This window comes from Protomyctophum bolini (genome assembly GCF_963924005.1).
Source record: "Protomyctophum bolini genome assembly, chromosome: 19".
In the NCBI taxonomy this organism is placed as follows: domain Eukaryota; kingdom Metazoa; phylum Chordata; class Actinopteri; order Myctophiformes; family Myctophidae; genus Protomyctophum; species Protomyctophum bolini.
Genome location: NC_137880.1, coordinates 15,330,254 through 15,342,283, shown reverse-complemented (window position 1 = coordinate 15,342,283; position 12,030 = coordinate 15,330,254).

Below are 12,030 nucleotides of genomic sequence, written 5' to 3'. Positions count from 1 at the left end.
GTGAGAATATCATTACTTAAACCCATTTAAAATGACCACACCACGTCTGATGGTGAGAATATCATTACTTAAACCCATTTAAAATGACCACACCACGTCTGATGGTGAGAATATCATTACTTAAACCCATTTAAAATGACCACACCACGTCTGATGGTGAGAATATCATTACTTAAACCCATTTAAAATGACCACACCACGTCTGATGGTGAGAATATCATTACTTAAACCCATTTAAAATGACCACACCACGTCTGATGGTGAGAATATCATTACTTAAACCCATTTAAAATGACCACACCACGTCTGATGGTGAGAATATCATTACTTAAACCCATTTAAAATGACCACACCACGTCTGATGGTGAGAATATCATTACTTAACCCATTGATGCCTGAGGCCGAATCTGGGAACGCCTTCTAGGGCCTGACCTAAGGTTTCTGAAAACCTTCAAATTCTGATGATTTTCTTTTAAATAGTTATGTTGCTACATGTATAGCAATAGCTGATGAGACACAGAGAGCACGCCGGCATCAAGGGTAGAACAACGTATACGTTGCACCAGGCGTCAATGGGTTAAACCCATTTCGGGTGGGAACCCCTTTTGGCATTCTGTTCTACTTTAGCTATTGGAAAATAGCAGATCTACAAGCTCATAGTGTGGCCGTGCTACAAGCTTGTAGATCTGCTATTTTTGAAAAATTGTGAAAATGTGTCGCAAATCTTATATATATAAATATAAATATATTCTTCCAGAGCGAACGCTTTTACTCAAATCGTTCGGTCCGCAGCCAAATACAGATAATCCTGGGGGTCCTTGACATGAAATATTGAGCACCACTGATATAGAAACATAGGTATTTCAGAAAACTGCCATGATTTAGAAGACATGGGCTAATTATTCACTGTGAAGGAACTAAACAGCGCTCCAAAACAAGCACCACATCTACTGTAGTTCTGTATTGTGTAGGAGCAAAGGAGACACTTTTTGGTCTTGTCAAGTGCCTCCTTACTTCTCAGAGTGTACTCAAAGCCATCTGTCTGCCATAAAAAAATAAAGAATCCTGCAGTGAAGTTCAAGAGCATATTTCAACCAGGTCCTCTATTGATCTCTTTATCAACTCTGAGGGATTGTCCAGCGGAGATGTGACAGACAGGCTATCTCACATCTGGAGGGCAGACTACGGGGAAGAGCGAGCGGACGGTCAGGACCCTTCACCTCAAAGTTAACAAAAAAAGAAAAAGAAAAATCAAAGAGCGAGCCCACAAATAATATCGGAGCTATATGTAGCTTTCATCTTCACTGTACATTTACTGTAGCTAAGGAAGCTCCTTAGCTGTGACTTCTCTTTCTTTAGGGAAAGAGATATTTTGTAGAACTCTTACGCACGCATGCACACACACACACACACACACACACACACACACACACACACACACACACACACACACACACACACACACACACACACTAGTAACTACACAGGCAGAAGTGGGTTTTACTTACTATACAATGGTTTATTTATCATTTTGAAATGAAAGTCACCCTTGTAGTGGAGCGTTCTGGAGCGAACATGAATGCATTTCGTGTAAATAAGAGGAGGAAATGAATGTTCACTAATGATGTGTGGATCAATCCTGTCGTCGACCACACCCACTCATCTTTTTGTACTCTTTTAAGTCTCAATGGCTAGCATTCATCTTGTAAAAGTAGGTGTCAGTTTTTTCTATATGTAGGATTTCTCATTTTGGAACAAAACGTCATAAACGTATGTTTGCTAATGATGTGCTGAACATGTCTGTTGTCAACCCCCCTCGACCACTGACCAGCCTCGACCCCCCCCCCCCCCCCCCCACCCCACCCCTCTCAGCTGCAACAGCTCAACTACAAACCACATATGCCCTTAAAGCTGCACTTTGTACTTTCATCAGCTGCCCGTGATTCGAACCTGGGCCAGAGGTTTCTACCACGGAGCTTATAGTTAGAGCATTTGGTTTAATTTGCACTTGCAGTGTACCCTCAGAGTTACAGACCTGTAAGGGTCCATTTAGAACCCCTTCAAGGAGCCCTGAGGGTCCGGGGTCCCTGGACCCTTACTTTGAGAACCACTTTTCTCAAAGTAAGAACAGAGCATACTGTACATGTTTTCTCAGGGGTGAAATTTAATTTTAACCTTCTTGTTAGCCAATAGTAGCTCTACCCGCCCACTGATTCTAAGGGGGGATTCACACTATGGTCCCGGGTGCACATTGGAACCACTTGGCAGATGTTGTGGTAGTGTGAACGATGCGTATACTGCTCCCGGGAGCGGATCACCCAACCGTACGTGGTAGTGTGAACGATGCGTATACTTCTCCCGGGAGCGGATCACCCAACCGTACGCGGGACCGCAATCAATCAAGTCTCGGATACGGATTGCTGCAATGTGAAACCATCTGTACTAAAACAAGGAGGTGAACTATAATCAGAATTTATATATTTTTATAATGACACATTATTTGACCTGGGTTGTACTTCTGGTAGTTCTACTTGAATGTTGACTAAGAATGTTTGATAATCCGCTAGTGTTTGAGTAGCACGAACTGTGGGAAAGAAACTCAGAAAGTGACTCTTCTGTGTGACATGACATTTTCTGTCTCCCAAAGCCCCATAGTCCACAGCGCCCCTCTGAGGCACATACGTTGAATGAAGTGTACCCGGATGCACTGTTGAATCTCGGCCAATGTGAATCATGGCCAGTGGGGACCAGGCAACAGTATTGGGGAACAGTTTGAATCAAACGGACTCTCAGTCTCAGGGTGAATCCCCTGTAGGGTCTCAGTATAGAAGAACAGTTTATGGATTGCAGCTTTAACCCATTTTGACCTGAGATCAGATTCTAAAAATGTCTTCTACATCCTGACAGTTTTCTATGTCGATTTAAAAAAAAATAGCAGACATACAAGGTCGTCGTATGAGCTTGTAGATCTGCTATTTTTCAATAGCTAAAGCATAACATGATGCTAACACCAAAAGGGTTTCCCGCCCAAAATTAACATGCAATGTTTAATAAGGGGGGAGAAACAGGCCTGCACACTGTTTTCCTTAAACGTATACAGTATAGACACTAAGAAAATTAAATGATGGATAGGCTTTCCCACAAAACTATTTGGATTTTATATTAACATAATTATACCTCGGAGTGCTACTAAACAAATACAGTATTAATATCCCCTCTTGTATACCGCCATTAGTCCTGGAAAGGCAGAAGGTGGAACTTTGTCTCTGTTCACATGGCTTTGTAAGACAGATATAATGGTGGAACGGCAGCCGTCTTAAGTAATCAGAGAGCTCAAGTTCAAAGTCCAGTCTCATGGCTGCCAGAAGTACTTCTGGACCGGCAAAGCTGATGCATTGCCTTTCACCTCTTTTGCACTTCACACCACATCTGCCACAAACAGAACTCTCTTTCCTCCTCTTCTGTTTTAAATTCTCCACCCTCTATTTTAACTTATATTCTATGGTTTGATGGTGTCCAACTGAAATAGCAAATCTACAAACTCACATTAAGTGCGGCTCGATGTGACACGTTGTATGTAGGTATATTGGTTATTTATCTTGTGGGACTATATGTCGTATGACTAGTATATACAGTAGGCTATATCTGGCTTTTCAGTCAAAATTCGACTCATCCTTAGTTTTCTTCTTTTTTTTTTGCAACTGAATGTCTGGAAAAATGGAAAGTGTGTGTGTGTGTGTGCGCGCGCGTGTGTGTGTCACATACAGACATGCAGAAGAGACAGACAGGCATACATACATACATACATACATACACACATAGCTGCGTAACGGAGCGGTTAGGTTAAAAAACACCTCCATCACACAGAATGGACTCCATATGACACTGTCACGGTCGCATGATTGTGACGTTTCATTTGCACTGTCGTGTATCCAGATAAACACATGGTTCAACCAAATATGCATGAATTCCTCCCTCACAAAATATAGGAATTGAAAAAGTACCATTGATATCTGGCGGTACACAGTCAGAGTTTAAAATGTACCTTGTAAGAGTCCATATTTTGTGCACCGTGTGGTTCCTATTCCATATCTGCTATACTGTACATGCATGGTGCCTGCTGTGCCCTGACGATCAGTTAGGAGAGCAGTGGACCACTCTCTCTCTATTGTCCAAAGGGACTCAGTGTGATGGAGAGTGTAATAGCTACCACCAGCTTCTCCGCCCCCCGAAGAGCCCAGAGAAAAGACACTAAATCATGCCTCCGTCTTCATTCGGTCTCTCCTGTTCAGTTAGAACCTGAGACTAATTTATTCTGCCCTCCCTCTCTCTCCCTCCCTCCCTCCCTCTCTCTCTCTCTCTCTCTCTCTCTCTCTCTCTCTCTCTCTCTCTCTCTCTCTCTCTCTCTCTCTCTCTCTCTGGGTGCTTGCCAACTCTTCTCATTTCATTTTGCTTCTCTCCACCAGTGCTCATTTAAGGTAAAATGTAGCTCGGCGTGTACATCAGCAGCCGACAGTTGCTTAGTGCAAGGTAGAGGACCGTTACACAGATTTCACCCTTGCAGTACTGTGTGTGTGTGTGTGTGTGTGTGTGCGTGTGTGTGTGTGCGTGTGCGTGCGTGTGTGTGGTCATAAATGTGTGCAGCAATTAATGTATACGCTGGGTTTCATGCACAAGCATTTAACCCATGCAGCTCATATACTGTAATATATAATGACTATAATATAATCACTATAATGGAATAAAGTGTTTTGATATTGTCGAGTAAATCTTCACATGGGTTTTACTGCACCAACATAAAGCACTGCACAATAGATTAATATAATTCCCCCTGTGAGAAAGCATCTGACTAGCAGCGTGTTAAATGTATTAAAAGATTGTGTGGCAATGAATCCCGGCCTTCATATGACACTTAACGTTTTATTTGAGCAATAATAGGCAAAGACGCTTATTATCTGCACGCAGGAATCAATTAATTTGTTCCTCTGTTCCAGTGATCCACCATCAACAATCTTGATAAGAGCTTTTGTACCTTTCGATTTGAGCTTTTGAAATACCTTTCTTCAGCAATCAGCATTATTACCACCAGCTGTGAAGAAATTATCTGTCAGCTGCCGATTCCGGCCTACGTACACTACAAAAGCAATGTCAAGGCTCGTTAAGTTGCAGGTAACGCTCGCAAATGATCTCATCAATAAACCTTTACATGTTTATGGAACAAAGACCGTTGAGGCGTTCACATATTTTCTGATACTCACATCCAGTAAGTGGATTCCATTATGTTCCCTAGGGGTTATATGCCAGCTGACCAATCAAGTTCCACAATGCACTCCAATCGACCTTGCATGATGTCAAACATGGGAGAAACCTGTCTGTCAAGCAGGGTTACTGCAGATAGTTTGGTAGAATGAATGACGGAGGAGACAGTGGCGTTAATCTGGGCAATACAGAACCAAAAGAGAGTGGAAAATAGCCACCTCCGTTGGTTCACTGAATAGCTGATAGACTACCAACTGAATTGAGTGGAGAACGGTATTTTGCTCCCCTGTATGCCCAGTGTATATTGTGGAAGTGACAATAAAATCTGATTGATTGATTGATTGATTGATTGATTGAGTCATGCTAGGCTAGCAGCACATTATTCTGAGCCACCTGTCAACACATATTCGTAAAACCGCACGTGTAAAATACACATCAACAAATACAAACTAATACATTTCTACTAGTAAAAAAAAGAGGCAGAAGCTGTTGGAATGATTGAAGACTGTGTTTCCCTTAAGGCATTTTATGCCTTACCATAGGGCATGCTGCTGGTACCTCTCTATGTTTACAGCAGAAAAGTTGATACTGTACTTTTACAGTTAGTAAGTCGTTTTTCAACGAATTACATTTCTACGTGTTTATATGTTTTCCTGTTACTTCCCGGCAGCTCTGTTTTGATTCAGCATTGAGCTTAAGCTGTCACCTCCACTTGGAAACACTATTATATGGAGGAATGGCACGAGTTGTTTTGTTTGACTTCAGTTATGTTATCATTCAGTTACAATTGAAACAAAGCAGTTTTGTGGAACGATTATTTGCCATTATGATAACGTAATAATGTACGTGTTAAGTTATTGAATTTGTTGTTATTTACTTTGTATTGCACAATATAGGTGTAGTTATGTTATAACAAAGATACTGAATGATGTAGGCAGTTTTTACCGTCATGTCAATGAGAAACCATGAGAGTAAATGGTCCAATCTGTCTTCATTGAGAGGGCACAGTCTCACAGCTAGAAGGTCCCGGCTTCGCCATGGGGGCGTGTTCTCTAACTGGCAGTACCCTCACAAAAACAAAACATAAAACCGTGTGTAAAATATACACACACACTAATACAACTGATGTAAATGAACTAATAAAGAAGAGAACTGTTTTCTCTCCCTATTGCACACAAACAAACATAAAGACTTGACTTGCAAAATACGGAGAAGAAAGTCGGAGGCAGACAAGCAGGCAAGGTTGTTCCAGAGTCCAGAGATCGATTTTTTTATGAAAAAATTAGTTACAAAACTGTTTAAAAAAAAAGAAAAAAAAAAGATCCATCACATCCAACCTTTGAAGTCTTGATGCCAGCCCCAGTGGGCCCAGCCATCCATAAAAATATGACAACAATGGTAATATTTAGGTAGTGTGTGATTCATACACATTGGCCCAATAAGTATTGTATTGTTATGTATCGTTAAATAATATAATAATTATGTACTGTATTATGACAGTCATATTTTTGTCTGTGCTGCTTGTCCTGTAGCCTATTTAAAATTAATCTGCATGAACGACTGCAATCATCATAGGAGAAAGGCACAACGCATGTGATCATGCACCCTAAAATACTGTCTCAAATAAATGAAAGGAAGGAAACTTTCCATTGCAGTACAAGTGCATGGTGTTGCCCCCCATTACGTAAACTGCCAAGCCTAGAAAGTGATGTCTTGTTAAGGACTCTTAGTGGGTCACATATGCTTTTACAATCAAATCATCTACAAATAATTTAAAACTGTTGATTAATGCTATTTCGTTGTGATTTGTCATTTGGATTAAATAAGGCATTATTGACACACAGTATACACACGTCATAGTTACACATACTGCCTGTACAGTATACGCATGCAGACACACAGTGATGTCTGACACAACACTGACTGCTGATCTGCAAACTGACAATGCATCGGTCGCTATGAGTGACGTATTCAGAGAGAGTGTCTTTCTGTCTGTCGTGCCTGCCTGCCTGGTGTCTGCCTTTGTCCCTTTTATGACCATGTTTGGAGAATTGGAGAGCATCATCGTCATCAATATTAGCCTGGCTAATAAGCCAGACTCAAATCACACTGTCGTGTGCCGGCAGGCAATTCTTTTTTGCCAATGGCTGATTCGGTCTGGCTTTAGCCAGGCTACATGAATATGACATCATACTATTGATATATCTATATACAATGAGTTTGAATAAGTGGAGGAGGGCATGTGTTCCCAATGGGCATCGTTCCCACCAGGCGTCATCAGCCTTGTGTATACTATGTGATAGATAGCTATATTATAGTATAATTGTATAGACCATTGTCAACGCGACAAAATCAGCAAAGGTTATGGGGCCAGTGATGGATACAAAGGTTGTTTCACTGTGATTTATAAGCTCAAACTCACACCCTTCCAAGTCTGAAATTGGACAGTTTTTTATCTATAGATTTATTTTGCTGTTGATTTATTTTTTTATTTTTTTCTGGAGCAACTCCATGTCCGCTGGAAAGGATGAGAGAGAGAGAGAGAGAGAGAGAGAGAGAGAGCACACAGGCGGCGATACATGACATGTTGACAACTCTCCTCCACTAGCACTCAGGGCTAGTGGGACGGTGGTGGCTGAGTGCTTCAAGAACCTCTGCATAATCCGATGAGCCAGCCTACATTCCCTAAGCAGTCGGGTTGCAATGTGATTGGAATTACTAACCTAGTCTACTCGGTCTGGATGCTGTCCAACCATGCAGTCAAAATGTGCATCATTAAGCAATACACAGGACGGGTAGGCCACAAAAGGCCAGACGTATTCCAAAATAGCACAGAATGCCACCAAGCATGGTGTCGAAGTCTGGAAATTGTCGATGTCAAACTGAATCCTTGTATGTCCAAAACGGTTACTTTTCAGGGAATGAAAAAAAACCCCAACCTGTGCTCCAATGGATCCAGTGTAGTTATTGTGAATGCTGTTGTTGTCCTTGGGTTCATGAAAGGCGCTATATAAATTCAAGCTGCTATTATTATTATTATTATTTATTATTATAAAAAACACTGACACACTGATTTACTATTGTGAGCTTGTGGATTCACTACTTGTGAATCTAAGTGAGGGGCGCTCTATCATCATACCTCATCATACATCACATTCCGTGGCACACAACAGACACACAAAGCAAAATGTTGAAATGTGGAGATACAAGGTTTCTGCCCGACAGCAATGAAATGGTGCCTGAGTCAGGATTCTTTTGTGCCGTCCATCCATTGTTCAAGTCGAATGAAAGTTCAGGTCCGTTTGAATTGTGCAACTGTATAAGGTCGAGCGACACAGGAAGAGTGGAAAAGAAAGTAGTTCAGGTAGAAATTAAAACGAATCAAACCACAGGAGACGTGTTTTTAGGCCAAGTGTGGATACACGTACATTATGTCGTCCCTCAACATTAGATCTTGTTGATTACATCTCAGACATCTCATTGAGATAGGCATAAATATAGCCTGTGAATTGGACTGCGCTGCACCTTGTATGTTTTTTCCCTATACAGAAGAATGCATTTCATAGTCTTATCATTATGTGTTGTCTGTGGTATGATTTAGCCACTTTTGGTGCGTGAGGAGAGACTTTTACAATGTGGTTTATTTGCATTTAACTTAATTTTGTGACTGTGATTATCATGTGGTATTCAAGGAAATGCATAACTGTTAAGATTAACGGTAACCATAAATCCATTTTCTCTTTGGTATTTTAACTTTCCAATGCAAAGAAAAAATTACTCCATGTGACAAGAGTGGAAAACCTACCAAGGATTGTGCCAAGTTGTTCACCTCTCAATTGTGTTTCCCTTCATAAATCAAGCTGCTGCTGTTGTTGGCTGAAGTCCTATCAGTTTCAAGATTAGTTAAAAACAGCACGCACCGATCAGTCTGTGTTCTCTCTTCATCCGTTGTGCAGAAAATCACAAAACACATCCAAATGGTGGAAAGTAACTAAGTACATTTACTCAAGTGCTGTACTTAAATACAATTCATGTACTTTACTTGAGTAATTCCACTTTTCAATACTTTATACTTTTACAACTACATCTTGTACTTGTTACTACATTACCTTATTTTACAGATTTAGTTACTAGTTACTTTGCAGATTATTATTTCAAAACTATTAACCACGTCATAAGCTCTATTTTATACTATTATCAAAAAAGTTTGATAATTATTTCAATTAGCTTTATTAGCTTTAGGCTACTTAGACTGTACTTTTATACTATAAAACTTTGAATACAGGACTTTTACGTAATTATTTTATACTATTGCTACTTTTACGTAACCACTTACTGTAAACCCCATAATTTGTATTCTGGGGAAAACCATTGCAGCAGACAGCAGGTATGTCGCCAAGCTTGCCTTGCAACGTGCTGTACGCGAGCTTGTCGATAAAATAATGGTGCATTTATATAACGCCTATATCCAAGGCGCTTTACATTGTGCATCACATTCACCCATTCACACACACATTCATACACCGACGGCGGTGGAAACCACGCAAGGCACCAACCAGCACATCGGGAGCAATTAGGGGTTCAGTGTCTTGCTCAAGGACACAGCCCGGGTTCGAACTGGCAACTAGCGAAAGCTTTCCCCACAATAACACAAGACAGAACAGACACTAGTATAGAGCCCTGAGGGACTCCGGTAAACCATACATAATGGAGTTTAAGTGGTTAAGTAACAAATCACAGTTCTTCCACTACTAATGAATTCCCACACGAGCAGTCGAGCACTGATCGCCTCTGCATTGAGTTTGTTAAAAACACATCACTTTCAGTCGTGAGGATCATCCTCCATCAGGCGATCAGTTTATAACTTTACATCAGAATTCAATCTAATGCCCGATTCAATATTGCTTTTAATAATACAGCAGATGAAAGACATCGAGAATAAAAGTATATGGGCCTAATGAGAGATTTGATGGAAAAGTGGTTTTTTTCCAGACACGCACACGCACACACACACACACACACACACACACACACACACACACACACACACACACACACACACACACACACACACACACACACACACACACACACACACACACACACACACACACACACAAAGATGAAAAGTCTAAAGTCACATTTGTGAAGTCCTCTCTCATTTGAAGCAGTCATTTCAAAGCTGGCTCATTGACAGTAATGACGCTAAGAAAGAAAACATACTGTAATGGATGTTTAAGTGAGCTATATCCCATTAGATCCAACTGAGGTCTCAGCTTCCATTTTACTGTAAGACATGACGAATAGTACTGCAGGTGTGCGTGTCTGTGTGTGCGTGTGCGTGTGTCTCTCTCTTCCGGTGACGGCAGCCCTTGCTAATGATGCTCACAGCTATTGTATATCTGTAAACAGAGGGATTACCTACTACACTACTACTAGACTTCTTAGACAAATCGTGTTATATTGCCGTTGCCTAGGCTTGCTGGTCCTTAACCTCTCCCTTAGGACGGGTGAATAATGATTATGAAAATTGGCCTAATTGTCTTGAATACCGCAGTGTGCCGGCCCGGGACTACAAGCAAAATGGGTAACGTAGTCCCCTGAGGCTCAACAAGGTGTGTGTGTTTGTGTGTGTGTGTGTGTGGGGGGGGGGGGGTAATCAAACCTGGCAGTTACATTTACGTTTAAGTACTGTACTTACTGTAGGTACAATTTTGAATGTATTTTACTTCCCATTTTCTGACTTTATACTACATCTCAGAGAGGAATAATTAGGTAGTACTTTTACTCTGGTACTTTAAGTATATTTGGATGCCAATACGTTTGCACTTTTACTCAAGTTACATCTTGAATTTTACTTGTAAAAGTGTATTTCTACTTTGTTTCTACTTGTACTTAAGATCTTCCACCTGGTCACTGTGCTGGCTGCCTGTCTGCAGGGCGAGACACTGATGTAATAACTCTCTGAGTAACATGTGCCTGCCAGGTGCAGCGGCTGGCTGCTGATATATACTGCGAGAACTCACTTCACTACAGGCTAATCCGCACTCCATTTGAAGGCCATCATTTTCTTGACTTTTGACACAAACTGAGGTGAGGTAAAAAAAAAAAAAAGGTAAAAAAAAAAAGAAGAAAAAAAGGAAAAGAAGGAAAGAATAACGGTTAAGTTTAGGGAGCAGGACTGTTGTCGGGGCCTCTGGGATAAGATTCCTACACTAAAGCATTATGTTCACAGGGGACATGGGAGTGGGGGAGGGATGTGTAGGGACTGGGGAACATCAGAGTCGGTAGCCTGCTGGGCAAGAGAGGGATAGAGAGGAAATAAGCCATCAACTTTCACTTGCACTTTTGGGGTTATCTTTGCTCTCAACGCCCCCCCCCCCCCTCCCGGTGAATACACTGCACCGTAAGTACAGTAGAATATCCAGACCCCATCTGGTGCCCATTGGCTCGTTCTTTCTTCCCAACGCTCCTTCCTCCGTCTGCCTTTGTAGTCAGACAAGGAAGAAAAAAAACAGCATTGTTTCCCAAAACAGTGCTCTCCACATTTCGTTGAAAACAAAATAGAAAATAACCAAAACTGAGCGAGACGATACATACATCTGGTTTAAAGCTACAACCCATGAGTTTTATGTCTGTTCTGTCTCTTGATCCCGACACAGAGAGAGGTAATAGCATGTATGAAGTACAATAAAGATGACGGTGCGTCTACTCCATACTGTAGCATTCAATGTGGTATGTTGGCTGCTTGACATTGTTAGTCAGTCAATA